We start from the raw sequence: 12630 nt of genomic DNA on the forward strand, positions 1-12630 counted from the left end.
TGATAAGAACAGATACTACACTTGATCTTAGCCAAAAGGCCGAGAAGCGATACCGCAATGCTTTCGGGAGGAAGGTGCCGTTCTCAGACACGTCAAATCCGGTGACAGTTACACCTAAATGAGCTCTGTACACTTTACAACAAATATCAAAGATGATGCTATTTAATAGAAATGGTGACATAGACTGGGAGTTGATCAACGTCGGGAAAATACACTTTTCACTGTTACAAAGTAACATATTGTAAGGTTCCAAAGTGACGTGAACATCCGCCCTCCAATCGGAAACGAAACAAATCCTTATTGAGTTCAAACCAGATTTACAGCTAAATTGGAATAATAATCTAGCAAATAGGGGTTGGAGAAATAATGAATATTGACATAACATGTTATCTTTTATATATTATCTCAGGAAGCGTTGATGCCACAAGGGAACTAAAATAATTGTCCACTTGGTGGCGCCAGACTTCCACCGACCGTCGCCTCTCCTATGTGGTCAATCAAAACGCATTTGAATGTTGAACCACTTTAAAAAATATATTTAACTAGGCAAGTCAATTCAGAACAAATTCTTATTTTCAATGACGGCCTAGGAACAGTGGATTAACTGCCTTGTTCAGGGGGAAGAACAATAGATTTGTACCGTGTCAGCTCAGGGATTTGATCCAGCAACCTCTCAGTTACTGGCCCAATGCTCTAACTACTAGGCTATTTGCCGCCCCAGTTGACTTCAATACATACACCATCAATAGCCTTTTTTAATCTCTGTAGAGTCTTGCATGATAAGGTCATTGTGAGGGAGGCCTTTATAAAGTTGCCCTCCTAAATTACTAGAGGCCAAACTTCAAAGATGTCCATGGCACTGGACTGCAGTGAGAGCTAGACCGACAATGCAGCCTACGGAGTGGTCCCTGCCTATGGTCCTGGCTGCCTAACTAAATGTGTGCTCAGCATAATACACTTTAGCAAACATGGCTCTGTTGAGGCATACTTTTACAATTAAGCTTAGTCAGTCACTACAATAAACTTCATATCATGCACATAAATTGCCATTACGCAGAAAATACTTTATATTGATGAATAAAAACTACACTGGTTTGATTCATCCTGAAAGTTAGGTTTAGGCTACTACATGACACTGTCCCTGTACCCATCATGAGGTTCCTACAACCTAATTCAACAGCAGCAGTATAATAATAGCGAGGCACCGGGATCCTCATCTCTCCCAAGTGGTCATTCTCTCTTTCTCCCCTTACCCATCTGTCTATCGCCTCCTTTGAATTCCATGCTGTCACAGTTACCAGCCCTTTCAAGCTTAACATCCTTATCATTTATCGCCCTCCAGGTTCCCTCGGAGAGTTCATCAATGAGCTTGATGCCTTGATAAGCTCCTTTCCTGAGGACGGCTCACCTCTCACAGTTCTGGGCAACTTTAACCTCCCCACGTCTACCTTTGACTCATTCCTCTCTGCCTCCTTCTTTCCACTCCTCTCCTCTTTTGACCTCACCCTCTCACCTTCCCCCCCTACTCACAAGGCAGGCAATACGATCGACCTCATCTTTACTACATGCTGTTCCTCCACTAACCTCATTGCAACTCCCCTCCAAGTCTCCGACCACTACCTTGTATCCTTTTCCCTCTCGCTCTCATCCAACACTTCCCACACTGCCCCTACTCGGATGGTATCGCGCCGTCCCAACCTTCGCTCTCTCTCCCCCGCTTCTCTCTCCTCTTCCATCCTATCATCTCTTCCCTCTGCTCAAACCTTCTCCAACCTATCTCCTGATTCTGCCTCCTCAACCCTCCTCTCCTCCCTTTCTGCATCCTTTGACTCTCTATGTCCCCTATCCTCCAGGCCGGCTCGGTCCTCCCCTCCCGCTCCGTGGCTCGACGACTCATTGCGAGCTCACAGAACAGGGCTCCGGGCAGCCGAGCGGAAATGGAGGAAAACCGCCTCCCTGCGGACCTGGCATCCTTTTCACTCCCTCCTCTCTACATTTTCCTCCTCTGTCTCTGCTGCTAAAGCCACTTTCTACCACTCTAAATTCCAAGCATCTGCCTCTAACCCTAGGAAGCTCTTTTGCCACCTTCTCCTCCCTCTTGAATCCTCCTCCCCCTCCCTCCTCCCCCTCTCTGCAGATGACTTCGTCAACCATTTTGAAAAGAAGGTCGACGACATCCGATCCTCGTTTGCTAAGTCAAACGACACCGCTGGTTCTGCTCACACTGCCCTACCCTGTGCTCTGACCTCTTTCTCCCCTCTCTCTCCAGACGACATCTCGCGTCTTGTGACGGCCGGCCGCCCAACAACCTGCCCGCTTGACCCTATCCCCTCCTCTCTTCTCCAGACCATCTCCGGTGACCTTCTCCCTTACCTCACCTCGCTCATCAACTCATCCCTGACCGCTGGCTACGTCCCTCCGTCTTCAAGAGAGCGAGAGTTGCACCCCTTCTGAAAAAAACCTACACTCGATCCCTCCGATGTCAACAACTACAGACCAGTATCCCTTCTTTCTTTTCTCTCCAAAACTCTTGAACGTGCCGTCCTTGGCCAGCTCTCCCGCTATCTCTCTTAGAATGACCTTCTTGATCCAAATCAGTCAGGTTTCAAGACTAGTCATTCAACTGAGACTGCTCTTCTCTGTATCACGGAGGCGCTCCGCACTGCTAAAGCTAACTCTCTCTCCTCTGCTCTCATCCTTCTAGACCTATCGGCTGCCTTCGATACTGTGAACCATCAGATCCTCCTCTCCACCCTCTCCGAGTTGGGCATCTCCGGCGCGGCCCACGCTTGATTGCGTCCTACCTGACAGGTCGCTCCTACCAGGTGGCGTGGCGAGAATCCGTCTCCTCACCACGTGCTCACCACTGGTGTCCCCCAGGGCTCTGTTCTAGGCCCTCTCCTATTCTCGCTATACACCAAGTCACTTGGCTCTGTCATAACCTCACATGGTCTCTCCTATCATTGCTATGCAGACGACACACAATTAATCTTCTCCTTTCCCCCTTCTGATGACCAGGTGGCGAATCGCATCTCTGCATGTCTGGCAGACATATCAGTGTGGATGACGGATCATCACCTCAAGCTGAACCCTCGGCAAGACGGAGCTGCTCTTCCTCCGGGGAAGGACTGCCCGTTCCATGATCTCGCCATCACGGTTGACAACTCCATTGTGTCCTCGTCCCAGAGCGCTAAGAACCTTGGCGTGATCCTGGACAACACCCTGTCGTTCTCAAATAACATCAAGGCGGGTGGCCCGTTCCTGTAGGTTCATGCTCTACAACATCCGCAGAGTACGACCCTGCCTCACACAGGAAGCGGCGCAGGTCCTAATCCAGGCACTTGTCATCTCCCGTCTGGATTACTGCAACTCGCTGTTGGCTGGGCTCCTGCCTGTGCCATTAAACCCCTACAACTCATCCAGAACGCCGCAGCCCGTCTGGTGTTCAACCTTCCCAAGTTCTCTCTCACGTCACCCCGCTCCTCCGCTCTCTCCACTGGCTTCCAGTTGAAGCTCGCATCCGCTACAAGACCATGGTGCTTGCCTACGGAGCTGTGAGGGGAACGGCACCTCAGTACCTCCAGGCTCTGATCAGGCCCTACACCCAAACAAGGGCACTGCGTTCATCCACCTCTGGCCTGCTCGCCTCCCTACCACTGAGGAAGTACAGTTCCCGCTCAGCCCAGTCAAAACTGTTCGCTGCTCTGGCCCCCCAATGGTGGAACAAACTCCCTCACGACGCCAGGACAGCGGAGTCAATCACCACCTTCCGGAGACACCTGAAACCCCACCTCTTTAAGGAATACCTAGGATAGGATAAAGTAATCCTTCTCACCCCCTTAAAAGACCTAGAGGCACTATTGTAAAGTGGCTGTTCCACTGGATGTCATAAGGTGAAAGCACCAATTTGTAAGTCGCTCTGGATAAGAGCGTCTGCTAAATGACGTAAATGTAATGTAAATGTATGAATGAAAGTTTACAACGTAGGTGAACACAGGTTGAGAGACTTTTGAGTAATCAAGGTGACATACATTATTCACACATTCAATACCGCCTTGTTCAATCTTGCCTTCATCTAGCTGATCTAGAGTGTAATCATTAGTCCAACATTTGCAAATGAGAGTTTCCATTGATTTTGGCAGAAATTCTCCCCCCACTTCTAATTTACTTCATTTTGTGGCTAGAGTCAAATAGTTTCTGCGGCACACAGAGTCAAATAGTTTCTATAGAACAAACTTCACGTCAGGATAGGCAACCCGAAAGGAATAATTAATGTGTGTGTGTTACATTAAACATAGATGAGGGAGTAAAATGTTGGCAAACAGTAAACATTTCAGAACTACTACTAGTTGAATAAGACATGGGAGAGATGATGAATTTTGGCAAAGATATTTATTTATAGACTAATACACTTGAAACAAACCAAACCCGAAAACTGCAGATATACAAGTGAGGCAAAAAAGTATTTAGTCAGCCACCAATTGTGCAAGTTCTCCCACTTATTTTCCATCATAATTTGCAAAGAAATTCATAAAAAATCCTACAATGTGATTTTCTGGATTTTTTTCTCTAATTTTGTCTGTCATAGTTGAAGTGTACCTGTGATGAAAATTACAGGCCTCTCATCTTTTTTAAGTGGGAGAACTTGCACAATTGGTGGCTGACTAAATACTTTTTTGCCCCACTGTATATTGACTATGATAGCTGATATGAATGGTGAGTTGATCATCACATCAACGTTTATTCGTCACGTGCCCAGGATACAGGGTGTAAACGGTACAGTGAAGTGTTTACGTGCATCATATACACATTACAATACAATACAAGACGCCCGGTCTCGGAAGCTAAGCAAGGTCAGGCCTGGTTAGTCCTTGGATGGGAGACTGCCTGGGAATACCAGGTGCTGTCAGCATTTTTGTCCCTCATGGTGCTGTACTCTTGTACTATTTAAATCAGGAAACAACCTATTACAGTTTCTCAATCGTCTACAAGCATTTATTTTGGAACAAGGTTGTTGAGTTTTTAGAACAGAGTCCATAAGACACAGAGCTGTTGCAAAACAGTAAATGGATTTTCAAAATGTAGACCATATATTAAATAGATTTTTGGAATAGGGAGATGGAATAGGGGCTTGCTCCATCCACTCCACGCATCGACCTGGTATTGCAGTACCTCCAGGAACGGTGCACCCCCTGCCGTTGTAAAGGAAAAGTAGACCAAGTTAACCGGGTGGTTCTTTTATTAGAATCATGATGGATATTACATTTGAGGTAGTTAACTAGTGACTCCCCATCCCTCATGAGGGAGCGTAATTATCGACTGACGCTAATTAGCATAACGCAACGGACATAAATATCCCTAGAAAATATTCATATTCATGAAAATCACAAGTGAAATATATTGAGACACAGCTTAGCCTTTTGTTAATCACCCGGTCATCTCAGATTTTTAAAATATGCTTTACAGCCAAAGCTAGACAAGCATTTGTGTAAGTTTATCGATAGCCTAGCCTAGCATTTTGTCCAGCTAGCAGCAGGTAACTTGGTCACGGAAATCAGAAAAGCAATCAAATTAAATCGTTTACCTTTGATAAGCTTCGGATGTTTTCACTAAGGAGACTCCCAGTTAGATAGCAAATGTTCCTTTTTTCCAAAAATATTATTTTTGTAAGCGAAATAGCTCCGTTTTTTCTTCATGTTTGGCTGAGAAATCGCCCGGCAATTGCGGTCACTGAAAACGCCGAAAAATATTACAAATTAGCTCCATTAATATCGATAGAAACATGGCAAACGTTGTTTATAATCAACCCTCAAGGTGTTTTTCAAATATCTATTCGATAACATATCCACCGGGACAATTCGTTTTTCAGTAGGACAAATTGGAGTAATGGCTACCTCTGTATTTTACCCGAGAGTCACTCTGGCAGCATCAGGTGACCCTTTGCGCAATGTAGCCGCTAAATGCGTAAAACTACGTCACAATGCTGTAGACACCTTGGGGAATAGGAGAAAAAGTCATCTGGTTGATAGCCCATTCACTGCTCAATAGGGACGCATTGGAACGCAGCGCTTTCAAAACATGAGGCACTTCCAGATTGGTTTTTCTCAGGCTTTTGCCTGCAACATCAGTTCTGTTTTACTTACAGACACTATTTTTACAGTTTTGGAAACTTTAGAGTGTTTTCTATCCTAAGCTGTCAATTATATGCATATTCTAGCATCTTGTCCTGACAAAATATCCCGTTTACTACGGGAACGTTATTTTTCCAAAAATGAAAATAGTCTATGTCAATGATGACTAGATAGTGTTGGTCAAGTCAGTCACCTATTCTATTGACTATGACAGCTGATATGAATGGTGAGTTGATCATCAAATCAAAGTTTATTTGTCACGTGCACAGGATACAGGGTGTAAACGGTACAGTGAAATGATTACTTGCAAGCTCTCCTAAACAAAAATATACACAAATAGCTAAGTAATAAAGTTGTTAAAAAAAATAAAATGGTTGTTTGGAAATATATACACAATAACAATATACAGTATGAACTCTGAAATGTGTGTAAGTTATGTACTGGCGTCTTTACCTGTATGAGTGGCAGTCCATGTTATCTGATGTACAGTGGGGAGAACAAGTATTTGATACACTGACGATTTTGCAGGTTTTCCTACTTACAAAGCATGTAGAGGCCTGTATTTTTTAAAATCATAAGTACACTTCAACTGTGAAAGACGGAATCTAAAACAAAAATCCAGAAAATCACATTGTATGATTTTTAAGTAATTCATTTGCATTTTATTGCATGACATAAGTATTTGACCACCTACCAACCAGTAAGAATTCCGGCTCTCGCAGACCTGTTAGTTTTCCTTTAAGAAGCCCTACTGTTCTCCACTCATTACCTGTATTAACTGCACCTGTTTGAACTCGTTACCTGTATAAAAGACACCCGTCCACACACTCAATTAAACAGACTCCAACCTCTCCACAATGGCCAAGACCAGAGAGCTGTGTAAGGACATCAGGGTTAAATTGTAGACCTGCACAAGGCTGGGATGGGCTACAGGACAATAGACAAGCAGCTTGGTGAGAAGGCAACAACTGTTGGCGCAATTATTAGAAAAATGGAAGAAGTTCAAGATGACGGTCAATCACCCTCGGTCTGGGGCTCCATGCAAGATCTCACCTAGTGGGGCATCAATGATCATGAGGAAAGTGAGGGATCAGCCCAGAACTACACGGCAGGACCTGGTCAATGACCTGAAGAGAGCTGGGACCAGTCTCAAAGAAAACCATTAGTAACACACTATGCAGTCATGGACTAAAATCCTGCAGCGCACGCAAGGTCCCCCTGCTCAAGTCAGCGCATGTCCAGGCCCATCTGAAGTTTACCAATGACCATCTGGATGATCCAGAGCAGGAATGGGAGAAGGTCATGTGGTCTGATGAGACAAAAATATATATTTTTGGTCTAAACTCCACTCGCTGTGTTTGGATGAAGAAGGATGAGTACAACCCCAAGAACATCATCCCAACCGTGAAGCATGGAGGTGGAAACATCATTCTTTGGGGATGCTTTTCTGCAAAGGGGACAGGACGACTGCACCGTATTGAGGGGAGGATGGATTGGGCCATGTATCGCGAGATCTTGGCCAACAACCTTCTTCCCTCAGTAAGAGCATTGAAGATGGGTCATGGCTGTGTCTTCCAGCAAGACAACGACCCGAAACACACAGCCAGGGCAACTAAGGAGCGGCACCGTAAGAAGCATCTCAAGGTCCTGGAGTGGCCTAGCCAGTCTCCAGACCTGAACCCAATAGAACATCTTTGGAGGGAGCTGAAAGTTCGTATTGCCCAGCGACAGCCCCGAAACCTGAAGGATCTGGAGAAGGTCTGTATGGAGGAGTGGGCCAAAATCCCTGCTGCAGTGTGTGCAAACCTGGTCAAGAACTACAGGAAACGTATGATCTCTGTAATTGCAAACAAAGGCTTCTGTACCAAATATTAAGTTACGCTTTTCTGATGTATCAAATACTTATGTCATGCAATAAAATGCAAATTATTTACTTAAAAATCATACAATGTGATTTTCTGGATTTTTGTTTTAGATTCCGTTTCTCACAGTTGAAGTGTACTTATGATAAAAATTAGACCTCTACATGCTTTGTAAGTAGGAAAACCTGCCAAATTGGCAGTGTATCAAATACTTGTTCTCCCCACTGTATAAGGACAGCAGCCTCAGTGAAGGCATGGACATGCAAGTGTACACTGTGTACAGCAACTTACCAGTTAGTGACACAAAACTGAAGGAGATCCAAGCAGAAACAGAAAAGGACTCACAACTCACACAGCTGAGGAAAGTCATACAGGATGGATGGCCTGAGGAGAGGAGAAACAGAAAAGGACTCACAACTCACACAGCTGAGGAAAGTCATACAGGATGGATGGCCTGAGGAGAGGAGAAACAGAAAAGGACTCACAACCAGATCCTTCAGGTTTCGGGGCTGTCACTGGTCAATACGGACGTTCAGCTCCCTCCAAAGATTTTCTATTGGGTTCAGGTCTGGAGACTGGCTAGGCCACTCCAGGACCTTGAGATGCTTCTTACGGAGCCACTCCTTAGTTGCCCTGCCTGTGTGTTTCGGGTCGTTGTCATGCTGGAAGACCCAGCCACGACCCATCTTCAATGCTCTTTCAAATCAAATCAAATTTGTCACATACACATGGTTAGCAGATGCTAATGCGAGTGTAGAGAAATGCTTATGCTTCCAGTTCCGACAATGCAGTAATAACCAACGAGTAATCTAACCTAACAATTCCAAAACTACTACCTTATACACACAAGTGTAAAGGGATAAAAACATACATAAAGATAGATATATGAATGAGTGATGGTACAGAACGGCATAGGCAAGATGCAGTAGATGGTATCGAGTACAGCATATACATATGTAAACATTGTATTAGGTAGCATTGTTTAAAGTGGCTAGTGATATAATTTACATCATTTTACATCAATTCCCATTATTAAAGTGGCTGGAGTTGAGTCAGTGTCAGTGTCAGTGTCTTGGCAGCAGCCACTCAATGTTAGTGGTGGCTGTTTAACAGTCTGATGGCCTTGAAATAGAAGCTGTTTTTCAGTCTCTCGGTCCCTGCTTTGATGCACCTGTACTGACCTCGCCTTCTGGATGATAGCGGGGTGAACAGGCAGTGGTTCGAGTGGTTGATGTCCTTGATGATCTTTATGGCCTTCCTGTGACATCGGGTGGTGTAGGTGTCCTGGAGAGCAGGTAGTTTGCCCCCGGAGATGCGTTGTGCAGACCTCACTACCCTCTGGAGAGCCTTACGGTTGTGGGCGGAGCAGTTGCCGTACCAGGCGGTGATACAGCCCGACAGGAAGCTCTCGATTGTGCATCTGTAGAAGTTTGTGAGTGCTTTTGGTGACAAGCCGAATTTCTTCAGCCTCCTGAGGTTGAAGAGGCGCTGTTGCGTCGTCTTCACCATGCTGTCTGTGTGGGTGGACCAATTCAGTTTGTCTGTGATGTGTACGCCAAGGAACTTAAAACTTACTACCCTCTCCACTACTGTCCCATCGATGTGGATAGGTAGGGGGGTGCTCCCTCTGCTGTTTCCTGAAGTCCACAATCATCTCCTTAGTTTTGTTCAAGTTGAGTGTGAGGTTATTTTCCTGACACCACACTCCGAGGGCCCTCACCTCCTCCCTGTAGGCCGTCTCGTCGTTGTTGGTAATCAAGCCTACCACTGTAGTGTCGTCCGCAAACTTGATAATTGAGTTGGAGGCGTGCATAGCCACGCAGTCGTGGGTGAACAGGGAGTACAGGAGAGGGCTCAGAACGTACCCTTGTGGGGCTCCAGCGTTGAGGATCAGCGGGGTGGAGATGTTACCTACCCTCACCACCTGGGGGCGGCCCGTCAGGAAGTCCAGTACCCAGTTGCACAGGGCGGGATCGAGACCCAGGGTCTCGAGCTTGATGACGAGTTTGGAGGGTACTATGGTGTTAAATGCTGTTGTTGGACGCAGTGCGGAACATATCCCAGTCCACATCATGGAAGCAGTCTTGAAGCGTGGAATCAGATTGGTCGGAACAGCGTTGAACAGACCTGAGCGCGGGAGCTTCTTGTTTTTTGGGACGGTTGGGATGGTGTTCTTGGGGTTGTACTCATCCTTTTTCTTCCTCCAAACACGGCGAGTGGAGTTTATACCAAAAGGCTCTATGTTTATACCAAAAGGCTCTCCTCCTCTGGATCATCCAGATGGTCATTGGCAAACTTCAGATGGGCCTGGACATGCGCTGGTTTGAGCAGGGGGACCTTGATTGCGCTTCAGGATTTTAATCCATGACGGTGTAGTGTGTTACTAATGGTTTTCTTTGAGACTGTGGTCCCAGCTCTCTTCAGGTCATTGACCAGGTCCTGCCAAGTAGTTCTAGGCTGATCCCTCACCTTCCTCATGATCATTGATGCCTCACAAGGTGAGATCTTGCATGGGGCCCCAGACCGAGGGTGATTGACCGTCATCTTGAACTTCTTCCATTTTCTAATAATTGCGCCAACAGTTGTTGCCTTCTCACCAAGCTGCTTGCCTATTGTCCTGTAGCCCATCCCAGCCTTGTGCAGGTCTACAATTTTATCCCTGATGTCCTTACACAGCTCCCTTGTCTTGGCCATTGTGGAGAGGTTGGAGTCTGTTTGTTTGAGTGTGTGGACAAGTGTCTTTTATATAGGTAACGAGTTCAAACAGGTGCAGTTCATACAGGTAATGAGTGGAGAACAGGAGGGGGCCTTTAAGAAAAACTAACAGGTCTGTAAGAGCTGGCATTCTTGCTGGTCGGTAGGTGATCAAATACTTATGTCATGCAATAAAATGCAAATTAATGACTTAAAAATCATACAATGTGATTTTATGGATTTTTGTTTTAGATTCCGTCTCTCACAGTTGAAGTGTACCTATGATTAAAAAAAATGACAGACCTCTACATGCTTTGTAAGTAGGAAAACCTGCAAAATCGGCAGTGTATCAAATACTTGTTCTCCCCACTGTAGGTAAGAAACTCCCTCTAGAGTGTGTCTGCGACAGGAATGTCTTCGCCAGGACGGTGAGTGATTGTGAAGTCGTATTTTTGTAGTTGAAGGATCATTCTCTGTCTCTATCCTTGGCAGGGAAGCGGCATGTGGTTTCCTTACGATTGACTCAAGGGGCTTGTGGTCGGATTCCACAATGACTTGTCGTCCATATATGTACTGATGGAAACGTCTACATCCGAACAGAATGGCGTAGAGCTCCTTTTCGATTTGAGCGCAGTTGATTTCACAGTCTGTGAGAGATTTGGAAGCGTAGCCGATGGGCTTTCCTTCTTGCAGTAGCACTGCACCTAGTCCATACTTTGACGCGTCCACTTGGAGTCTGAGCTCTTTGTCGGGGTCGTAGTAGGCAAGGATTGGTCCTGGTTCTCTCGTGATCAAGTCTTTCACATTCTGGAAAGCAATGTCGTGTTGCTTGTCCCAGAGAAACTCACTGGGCTGCTTTAGCAGTTGACGCAGGGGTGCTTCAGCATTGGAGAGGCTGGGTGCGAACTTGGCTAGCGGACTACGGCGAGTTCGATGGAGGTTACGTACAAGACTATGAGGACTTCATATGACGTGACACCAACCGATTGCGTCTCAAACGACACCCTGTTCCCTATGTAGAACCCTTATATAGGGGATAGGGTGGCATTTAGTAGGGTTCCACTATCTGTCCCCATTCCCCCTCCGCTCTGCTCCACCAAGCCCCCTCAGAGCATGACCTATGACCTATTCTACTGCCCAGAGCCATCCAATGATAACCACCCTTATGTCGCCCGCCGCACACAAACTCCATTCTGAAAAGAAGTGCTGGTTATCAACTTGTCCTTCAGACAAGAATGTGACTGAAAATGTTGTGTTTGATGGAGTAAACCACTTTACAAAATAAAATGGATTATTATTATTCTCATAACATTATTAGATAATCTAATTAGCTTATTCAAGCTCGGCTCAAAATACAACACTGCCCCTGTAAGAAAATAAAGAATAAATGATTTACCTTAGAAAAAAAAAAAAAAAGAGGACTAGAAATGTACATGATTTGTGCTCTTATAAGAAGCAATTCACTCCCCTATTGCTGACTACAAATGATCTATAACTGGGCTAATAACTAACTAACTAGCAAAGAATATGAACAAAATGTGCACACGTGGCTACATGCAGTGTTCGCTTTGGATCTCAAAACAAGAGCATCTACTCTTGACCACAGCTGTAAACACAGTGCAGTTCATAGTAAATAGCACAGATCCATATATGGCAATGGTATATTTGCATATAGGCCTACTCCAGCTCTTATTGGTTATGCCGCACCGGTCTGTGTAGAGTAAGGGCTGAGTCATGCGGCAGTCTAAGGGCTTACTGCGCGCCCGCAGATTAGAGGGAACATTGCTTATGAGCCCCTGAGGCAAATGTGCTCCTTGTGAGGAGAGGGGCCGAATTTCATGGCTTTAGGTCAAACAGGGTGAGGGCCATGACCTTTTATAGTCGGCATTTTCAATCTCTTGTTATAGCGCCACCATCTGGCCAATCAGCGTACTTTTGTAAAA

General features: G+C 45.6%; 2 pseudogenes; one reads left to right on the forward strand and one right to left on the reverse strand.

The window, feature by feature from the left end:
• On the reverse strand, nucleotides 1–51 carry LOC135566451 (U2 spliceosomal RNA; annotated as a pseudogene; the record flags this gene model as incomplete).
• Nucleotides 52–5066: 5015 nt separating this feature from the next.
• LOC115126928 (U2 spliceosomal RNA) lies at nucleotides 5067–5194 on the forward strand (annotated as a pseudogene).
• The last annotated feature ends 7436 nt before the right edge of the window (nucleotides 5195–12630 follow it).

Source organism: Oncorhynchus nerka, unplaced genomic scaffold (assembly GCF_034236695.1).
Source record: "Oncorhynchus nerka isolate Pitt River unplaced genomic scaffold, Oner_Uvic_2.0 unplaced_scaffold_4910, whole genome shotgun sequence".
Taxonomy (NCBI): domain Eukaryota; kingdom Metazoa; phylum Chordata; class Actinopteri; order Salmoniformes; family Salmonidae; genus Oncorhynchus; species Oncorhynchus nerka.